Source organism: Salmo trutta, chromosome 9, assembly GCF_901001165.1.
Source record: "Salmo trutta chromosome 9, fSalTru1.1, whole genome shotgun sequence".
Classification (NCBI taxonomy): Eukaryota; Metazoa; Chordata; class Actinopteri; order Salmoniformes; family Salmonidae; genus Salmo; species Salmo trutta.
The window spans coordinates 41,281,753-41,290,026 of NC_042965.1; the positions used below are offsets into that span (position 1 = coordinate 41,281,753).

The 8,274-nt window shown below is 44.5% G+C and overlaps 1 protein-coding gene across 1 annotated transcript in view; it reads left to right on the plus strand.

The window, feature by feature from the left end:
- Positions 1-533: 533 nt before the first annotated feature.
- Positions 534-8,274, plus strand: part of LOC115199669 (phospholipid-transporting ATPase ID) — a 35,086-nt gene continuing 27,345 nt past the window's right edge. The window contains exon 1 of the mRNA XM_029761975.1: positions 534-716. The gene's annotated coding sequence lies outside the window, so the exon portion shown is untranslated. The remainder of the gene's footprint in view (positions 717-8,274) is intronic.

Genomic DNA, 8,274 nt, shown 5'->3' on the forward strand with positions numbered 1-8,274 from the left:
AGGAGAGAGAGATTAGGGAAGTATAGAAACGTGTGTGTGTAGTCACACCCCGTGTGTGTGTGTGTGTGTGTGTGTGTGTGTGTGTGTGTAGTCCCACCCTGTGTTCTGTGTGTGTGTATGTCTGAGTCTCCTCTAAATTCCAAGCCCACCTCCCTTCCACCAGCCAGATGTGAGAACAGACAAGAGCAGAGGGGAGTGTGTGGGAGGGAGAGAGAGAACATGAGAGAGGAGAGGAAAGGAGTTTGAGGGAGAGAGAGAAAGAGAACATGAGACAGAAGAGAGAGGAGAAGAAAAATAGGAGGACTATTTGAAACCGTGAATGATTGAGGGAGGGAGGGAGGGAGGGAGGGAGGAGTTGAGAAAGAGAGACAGAGAGAGTAAAGAAGAGTGTCAGAAAGCCAGAGGAGGGAGGAGTTGAGACAGAGAGAGAGAGTAAAGGGTGTCAGAAAGACAGAGGAGGGAGGAGTTGCGAAAGAGAGACAGAGAGAGTAAAGAAGAGTGCCAGAAAGCCAGAGGAGGGAGCGGATACAGAGAATGAGGGAGGGGTAGAGGAGGAGGAGGAGGAGGAGGAGGAGTTAGTGTGTGAACGATGAAGGGATAGCCTTGATGAAATCAGCAGCTTGTTCATTGGTCGGACTTTCCCAAGACTGCATGGTGGTCTGCACGTCTCACATACTCCCTGTCGGACACACGCACGGCTGTAGCCGGGACTAACGGTAAGAGCGATGGCAAGCCTTTTGACCTCAGGGTCAGGGGTTAGGGTGTGGGAGCGGTGGGCAAACACACAGGAAGTAGTAGTGAATGAAAGCAAGTGTTCACTCTCTCCATCGTCCCTCTTTTCTTTTCTGGGGACCCCTGAAGTAAAGCAGTGGAAAGAATGAGTGAAGGAAGGAGTTGGTTTCTAGGAATGACGATCCAGGAGTGAATAGTTTGGGAAAGAGAGAGGGGGCGAGAGAACGAGAAAGGGAAAGCGAGAAAAAGACAATAACTTTGGAATACTTTTTGTGACTTTTTTTTCTCCAATCTTTACAACATCACTTCAATGCCTTAACATTTAAACAACCAGTTAATTAGTCTGTTACATATTAGACATACATGTTTATTGCTGATTGTTTCTCTACCTACGGTCTAGTCTAGTTCTCTAGTAAACAAGGTTTGATATTTTTCTGTTGGAGAGGATGTCAGAACGGGAAATACTCTTCAGAACTGAGAAGTCATTTTGGGATTGATCTTGATGATGATGGTGAGGAGGAAGATTATGATGATGATGGTGCTTTAACATAATGCCATGTGCGTACTTGTGTCCTACAGTGTTTTGATCTAGCTGTTTGACCAGGTGTTGTGCTAGTGTGTCATTACCCACACACGTGCTATTCTCCAACGTCACTGCTGTGTTACACTGAGGCCCTACCTTGACATAGATCTGTAGTGTCCCTCTCAGGCCACTGTAACTTTCACCTGGTGACCTCACAGTGCCCTGCAGCCAACCTAAAGACTGAAGGGGTCAGATCATTGAAACGACTGTACTACGGTCAAGGGAACGAGTCAAAATGGTTTTAGAATGAAGAATAAATAGTACTATTACACTTAAAGGGTCAATCAAAGCGTTGTGTTGTTATCGGGTAAACTGAGAGAGGACACTCACACCTGGCTTTGTGGACTGAGAGGTCAGGTGAATTATTCAGCAGTTGATTGTTGGGAGTTTTTGTGTTCTCTGTGCTCCGGTCTGAAAGAGCTGTACTGTTAAAGACTGTTACTGTAGTACAGACTGATCCCCCTCACTTCTCTCCCGTCCAACACTACAACTTTACATTGACGTCAGTGCACCAGACAGTATGTGGTCAGGTGAATTCCACTGCTTTACAGGAAGTGTTACTCATCTACAGACTGTATCCACCCAAGATGCTTCCGTATCTCCCCTAAGCACTGATTTCTGATCAGTTCTCAGCCCAGGTCAAACAAACCTAGATTATCAGAACCTAAATATTCCATCTGTTTCTGGATCAGTTTGTGTAAAAATCATAACGATAACGCTCCCAACACATGATGTTACTCTAGTCGATGATGTCATCTAAACAGTAAGTGAACGCAACCAGGAAGTGCGCGTCTAAAATGGCACCCTGTTCCCTTTTTTTAGTTCAATACTTTTGACCAGGGTTCAAAGTAGTGCACTATTTAGGAATTAGGGTGCCACTGAAGATGCACACAAGTTCAGTACATCCTGAGAGTAGTTCCCAGGGTTGGGGAGTAACGGATTGCATGTAATCTGTTACATGTAAGGGGATTACCAAAAAAATGGTAACTGTAATCCGTTAACAGCAAAAATACTGTAATCAGATTACAGATACTTTTGAAAAAAAATTGATGATTACGTGCCTCATGAGTTAAGTTCAACTGTCACACTCCATCAGAACCGCAAATATAACTTGTTTTTCTCTAATGTTTGTAAACATTGTAAATGTAAACAAACACTGTATAGCCTCAAAGCATGGTTAAAACAATAATTGTGATATCATGGATCATCAGTCTTTGCATCTATTGCTCTGTCTATTAATCTGAGAGTGGTTACATTTCTCCAGGCCCATCCCTCAGCTTTTTAACCAAAACAGAGGCAGTGTGACCGTTTTGTTAATGTTTCATCTGTGGATTTGCCCTTTAAACAGCTGCATATTATCAAGATATCAAAGTGTCACTAACAAAAAGGTAAACAATAGGCCTGTAGCAAATGCAGCATATGGCATTCATTTTTCACATGTAAATAACACTTTTCAGTAGTGCTCAAGCATGCCATTCCAGGAGCACAGCATTTATTTTTCAACTAGAATCATTGAGCCAAATCAGTCCTCCATGACAACAAAATGATAAACAACAGACTTGGGCTCGCTAATAAGTCCATAGTTCAGGTAAAACAATTTGGCTAATCTATACTTCAATATTTCCAAGTCCTATTCTTGAAGATCAAGGGGTATAACATTTATTGGAATGACTAGAATTCTGATAAACTTAGATTTTTAATGTAAATATATAATTGAATCGTATTATTATATGTAAGTAGAAAGTGATGGGTTAGAAGAAGCCAACATAACCAACCCATAAAGTAAAATGTAACATCCATATAAGGCCAGCTATGTAAACTTTAACATTGATTTATCCTGCGATAGATGTCATTCAATTGGTAACATACATTTTTGCCTTCTTCTAAATGCCTCTTAAGGGGAAAGTAATCTAAAAGTAACTGAATAGTAATCAGATTACATTACTGCGTTTGGGTAATCCAAAAGTAACTAGTAACTGTAATGGATTACATTTAGAAAGGAAAAAACCCAAACTTGCAACAACGGGAGGCTCCAGTACCGAGTTTGGGAAACCCTGTACTATGGTATAAATAGTATAGCATTCAGTGTATTGTTTTTGCGGACCTTAGTAGTATTTACTCCAGTATTTACAGTTAACTATACTATAAATACTGTACTAAAAGAAAACTAGTATACACTAAAGTAATCACTGTAGTGTTTTTTGGGATTGTAGTATACTGCAGTATTTCATTAGTGTTTTTGCGGACTGTACTATATTTCATGTAGTGTTTTTGCGGACTATGCTATATTTACTGTATGGTTTTCACAGACTGTAGTATACTGTAGTATTTACTGTAGCGTTTTTGCAGGCAGGCAGGCAGGCGGGCAGACAGGTAGGTAGGCGGGCAGGCAGACAGGCAGACAGGTAGGTAGGCAGGCAGGCAGGTGGGCAGACAGGTAGGTAGGCAGGCGGGCAGACAGGTAGGTAGGCAGGCGGGCAGACAGGCAGACAGGTAGGTAGGCGGGCAGGCGGGCAGGCAGGCAGGTGGGCAGACAGGTAGGTAGGCAGGCAGGCGGGCAGACTGGCGGACATACAGGTAGGTAGGCAGACGGGCAGACAGGTAGGTAGGCGGGCAGGCAGGCAGGTGGGCAGACAGGTAGGTAGGCAGGCAGGCGGGCAGACTGGCGGGCAGGCAGGCGGGCAGACTGGCAGGTGGGCAGACAGGTAGGTAGGCAGGCGGGCAGACAGGCAGACAGGTAGGTAGGCGGGCAGGCAGGCAGGCAGGCAGGTGGGCAGACAGGTAGGTAGGTAGGCAGGCGGGCAGACTGGCGGGCAGACAGGTAGGTAGGCAGGTGGGCAGGTGGGCAGACAGGCAGACAGGTAGGTAGGCGGGCAGGCGGGCAGGCAGGCGGGCAGACAGGTAGGCAGGCGGGCAGACTGGCGGGCAGACAGGTAGGTAGGCGGGCAGGCAGGCAGGTGGGCAGACAGGTAGGTAGGCAGGCAGGCGGGCAGACAGGTAGGTAGGCAGGCAGGCAGGCAAGCAGGCAGACAGGTAGGCAGGTAGGCAGGCGGGCAGACAGGCAGGCGGGCAGACAGGCAGGCAGGCAGACAGGTAGGTGGGCAGGCGGGCAGGCAGGCAGGCAGACAGGTAGTTAGGTAGGTAGGCAGGCGGGCAGGCAGGCAGGCGGGCAGACAGGCAGGCGGGCAGACAGGTAGGCGGGCAGACATGCGGGCAGGACTGGGGTCTGATAGCACAGAACTGCTGCTCCTTTCTATAACCTGTAGGGAACACCATATATAATACATAGCTGTATCTTTCATGTCATAACAGACAGGTGTCTGGCCTATAGTTCATTAATTAACTCTACAGTAGCATTCATGGTGTTTTACTATGGTCCATGATTTACTGTCATAGTGTTTTATCATGGTCCATGATTTACTGTCATGGTGTTTTATCATGGTCCATGCTTTCTGTCATGGTGTTTTACTGTCATGGTGTTTTATCATGGTCCATGCTTTCTGTCATGGTGTTTTACTGTCATGGTGTTTTATCATGGTCCATGCTTTCTGTCATGGTGTTTTACTGTCATAGTGTTTTATTATGGTCCATGTTTTACTGTCATAGTGTTTTACTATGGTCCATGATTTACTGTCATAGTGTTTTACCATGGTCCATGATTTACTGTACTGTAGTATTGACACAGAGTCTGGTTGGTCAGTCGTACTGTAGTATTGACATAGTGTCTGGTTGGTCAGTAGTACTGTAGTATTGACATAGTGTCTGGTTGGTCAGTAGTACTGTAGTATTGACATAGAGTCTGGTTGGTCAGTAGTACTGTAGTGTTGACATAGAGTCTGGTTGTTCAGTAGTACTGTAGTATTGACATAGTGTCTGGTTGGTCAGTAGTACTGTAGTATTGACATAGAGTCTGGTTGGTCAGTAGTACTGTAGTATTGACATAGAGTCTGGTTGGTCAGTAGTACTGTAGTATTGACATAGAGTCTGGTTGTTCAGTAGTACTCCCAGCTCTGTCGGGAGCATTTAACCCGAAACAGTTTTTTCCCTTTCAGTCCTTCAGTGGGAGCTGTTCTGGTCCCGTCTGGTCTGGTCCCATCTGGTCTGGTCCCGTCTGGTCTGTTCTATTCTGTTATATTCTGGTCCCGTCTGGTCTGGTCCCGTCTGGTCTGTTCTATTCTGTTCTATTCTTGTCCCGTCTGGTCTGGTCCTGTCTGGTCTGTTCTATTCTGTTATATTCTGGTCCAGTCTGTTCTGGTTTGGTGCGGTCTGGTCTGTCATCAAGGCTTCCTTCTATTGTGATCTACTATCAGCAGATAATCAAGGCTTTCTGTCGCTAAAGGTTTTAGCTACGTTTTACCATACTTCCTAAAAGTACCTTAGAGAGAAAGAGATTGTGTCTCACTTTGTGTGTTAGTGTGTAAATGGGTCAGCAATGTAGATATTGGGTGTACCTGTAACGCGCAACAGTGCACACTCAAGAGATGCGACATCTTATCCAGCCGTTGTGAATATTGTAAAGGAGTCACATTAGTCTTCTGACACACACACACACACACACACACACACACACACACACACACACACACACACACACACACACACACACACACACACACACACAATCTCCACTCCATTTCCTCCGCTCTCCTTCAAGCAGCTCTAACTCAAACGTCATTTGCACTCAAGAAAAAGGCCAGCTTCAGTGCAGCATACATACATACAGTACATTAACAGAGAAGTCTAATTATAACCAGGTAGCTGATAACAGCAGAGAGGTGTTATTCCTGTCCAGCTATCTGTTGACAGAACTAAGATCAACTGAACATGACGTCTCAGAATGACAAGACATTTAGCTGGGGTGCAGAGCACTTAGTACTCTGGATAGAGCTTTCAACAATCAGACTATTACATTATAGTGGGATGGATAAAAAATGGATTGGCCTTTTCTTATAGAAACACAACATTTTCAGTGCACTTCTCGACAATGTGCCGTTGATTGAATCCCTGACTTTGGTCCAGTCCAGTGAAAGACTGGGAATCAAGGATAAGACTGACACCAGAGATAGTGTGCTCTTCTGTGAGGATAAGACTGACACCAGAGATGGTGTGCTCTTCTGTGAGGATAAGACTGACAACAGAGATAGTGTGCTCTTCTGTGAGGATAAGACTGACAACAGAGATAGTGTGTCTGTCACGGTTGTCGTAGGAATGAGACCAAAACGCAGCGGGTATATGTACACTCATCTTCTTTATTAAGGACAAAGAAGGAAAAACCAAAATAAACACATATACAACAAACACAAACGAACTAGACAGTCTTGTCAGGCACACACAGCAAAACAAGAAACAATCTCCCACAAAGTACTAAACAAACACATACCTATATATATATCAGAGGCAACTAGAAAACACCTGCCTCCAATTGAGAGTCCAACCCCAATTAACTAAACATAGAAATACAAAAGACTAGACAGAACATAGAAAAACACTAACATAGAACAGTGCCCAAAAAACCCCGGAATACATAAAACAAATACCCTCTGCCACGTCCTGACCAAACTACAATAACAAGTAATCCCTATTACTGGTCAGGACGTGACAGTGTCCGTCTGTGAGGATAAGACTGACACCAGAGATAGTGTGCTCTTCTGTGAGGATAAGACTGACACCAGAGATAGTGTGTCCTTCTGTGAGGATAAGACTGACACCAGAGATAATGTGGCATTATTTGAAGAGGTATACACAAACACCTCAGTGTTCAGTCATAAGCTTGAGAAAGGCCAGGCCTCCATCTGTCTCTCTCTCTGTCTCGCTCTACAACACACACATGCCCCCATGGGGGAGGCCACCCTTAGCAATCTCCACTCCACTTCCTCCGCTCCCCTTCAAGCAGCTCTAACTCAAACGGCATTTGTACTCAGGAAAAGGCCAGCTTCAGTGCAGCATACATACATACAGTACAGTACAGTATCAGAGAAGTCTAAATATAACCAGGTAGCTGATAACAGCAGAGAGGTGTTATTCCTGTCCAGCTATCTGTTGACAGAACTAAGATCAACTGAACATGACGTCTCAGAATGACAAGACATTAACAGTTGAAGTCGGAAGATTACATACACCTTAGCCAAATACATTTAAACTCAGTTTTTCACAATTCCTGACATGTAATCCTAGTAAAAATGTCCTGTCTTAGGTCAGTTAGGTTCACCACTTAATTTTAAGAATGTGAAATGTCAAAATAATAGTAGAGAGAATGATTTGTTTGAGCGGTTTTCTTTAAACACATTCCCAGTTGGTCAAAAGTTTACATACACCAAATTAGCATTTGGTAGCATTGCCGTTAACTTTAGTTAAACATTTTGGGTAGCCTTCCACAGGCTTCCCACAATAAGTTGGGTGAATTTTGATCCCATTCCTCCTGATAGAGCTGGTGTAACAGAGTCAGGTTTGTAGGCCTCCTTGCTCGCACATGCTTTTTCAGTTCTGCCCACACATTTTCTACGGGATTGAGGTCTGGGCTTTGTGATGGCCACTCCAATACCTTGACTGTGTTGTCCTTAAGCCCTTAAGCCATTTTGCCAAAACTTTGGAAGTATGCTTGGGGTCATTGTCCATTTGGAAGACCCATTTGCAACCAAGCTTTAACTTCCTGTCTTGTATTGTATTGTTGCTTTAATATATCCACGTAATTTTCCTTTCATGATGCCATCTATTTTGTGAAGTGCACCAGTCCCTCCTGCATCAAAGCACCCCCACAACATGATGCTGCCACCCCGTGCTTCACGGTTGGGATGGTGTTCTTCGGCTTGCAAGCCTCTCCCTTTTTCCTCCAAACATAACGATGGTCGTTATGGCCAAACAGTTCTATTTTTGTTTCATCAGACCAGAGGACATTTCTCCAAAAAGTACGATCTTTGTCCCCATGTGCAGTTGCAAACCATAGTCTAGCTTTTTTATGG